We start from the raw sequence: 1,651 nt of genomic DNA, 5'->3' as shown, positions 1-1,651 counted from the left end.
CACACTCGCATACACACACACACACACATATATACACACACACACTCACTCACTCACACACACACACACACATACATGCGCACACACACATATACACACACATACACACTCACACACAGACGCACACAGTTGATGTTTTAATAATTCATTAATGATGTAAATTAAGTAATTAACAATCTTTAACTAGGTTTGTTAATACTAGGAAGTTAATGATAAACAGATATCTAGATGTATAATAATAATAAACAATATATATCTATCTGTCTTATCCTTTGTGTTGTTTCCCGCCGAACTGCAAATTTAGTTTTTCTGAGTCTAAATTTCAAAATAAAAGTCTTTTATCAACGTATCATCGTCTTTTTTGTCCCTCTTGTGTCTTTCCCTCAATTATTTTTTCACTTTTTCAACGTTTGTTGTTTTGAGCCTTTTGACATTTTCGTCAGTTCTTTTTACCAATAGTGTTTTCTCCAAATGTATATATATTAAAAATTATACTGTGTATATTACATTGTGTGTGTTATATTGTGTATAATATACTGTGTACTGTATATTATATTGTGTATATTATAAAGTGTGTATCATACTGCGTACTGTATATTATACTGTGTAAATTATGTAGTGTGTATTATGAGGTTAGGGTTAGCCAGGCATGAGATGTCCATTAATATACAGTCCATGAACCATAGACTGTGTATTATTGGACGTCCATACGTCCAATACACACGATAATAAACAGTCTATCGTCTGATCTGCCTTGTTGCTGCTGGCAGGAAAAATGCGCGTCCTGTCTCTTTAAATGTTCGAACAGGCAGCGCGCGGCCTTCTCATGACGTCACAGCCCATGCAGCAAGGAGAAGACGGAGAAGATGGCGGCGGTGTTGGAGCGCAGCTTCATAGAGATATGCGGTTTCGAGAGAGAAACTCTGCCCAGGTTTAGAGAAGTTACCTTAGACCTCGGTAAGAGATGCGCCCGGTGCAGCGCTTCTCCCTCCGCGTTCTTTACTTAATATTTATTGTATTTAACGTCTGTTATACGGTATGTGATTAGCACACAAGCTAACAACAGCTATCGCCGCTAGCACACTGTTTGGCCTTAGCGGTGTTTAGCTAATGAAACTAATGTAGCTGCTAATACATGTGTTTGTGTATCTCTTTATGTGTGACACACATTAAAGTGTGTTTTCTCTCACTTTGTGTGTGTGTGTGTGTGTGTGTGTGTGTGTGTGTGTGTGTCATTAAGTGTTTTCTCTGTGTGTGTGTCATTAAGTTTTCTCTGTGTGTGTGTCTCTCTCATTAAGGGTTTTTCTGTGTCTCAATAAGTGTGTTTTCTCTGTGTGTGTGTCTCTTTCATTAAGTGTGTTTTCTGTGTGTGTGTCTCATTAAGTGTGTTTTCTCTGTGTGTGTGTGTGTGTGTGTGTGTGTGTCGCGCTCTCTCTCTCTCTCATTAAGTGTGTTTTCTGTGTGCAGGTGTCAGTGCTCTCCCTGGAGGAGTGAAGTTTCCCGACAGCGCCGGTGCATTTCATTATGGAGAGAGTGGGAACCTCCAGTCAGTCACCAGCAACAGATTCATTCACTGGTGAGTCTCGTGTGTGTGTGTGTGTGTGTGTGTGTGTGTGTGTGAGAGAGAGAGAGACATCCTTCTTTAGTACAA

General features: G+C 39.7%; 1 protein-coding gene across 1 annotated transcript in view; it reads right to left on the bottom strand.

Annotated features, from left to right (window-relative positions):
• The window catches only part of LOC117948945 (nuclear pore complex protein Nup160-like), a gene marked incomplete at its 5' end in the record, with an annotated part of 19,727 nt that overhangs the window by 8,551 nt on the left and 9,525 nt on the right, over window positions 1–1,651 (bottom strand). The gene's annotated exons all lie outside the window — the stretch shown is intronic.

The sequence above is a fragment of the Etheostoma cragini genome, chromosome 8 (genome assembly GCF_013103735.1).
Source record: "Etheostoma cragini isolate CJK2018 chromosome 8, CSU_Ecrag_1.0, whole genome shotgun sequence".
Lineage (NCBI taxonomy): Eukaryota > Metazoa > Chordata > Actinopteri > Perciformes > Percidae > Etheostoma > Etheostoma cragini.
This window is presented reverse-complemented; position numbering and strand designations above follow the sequence as displayed.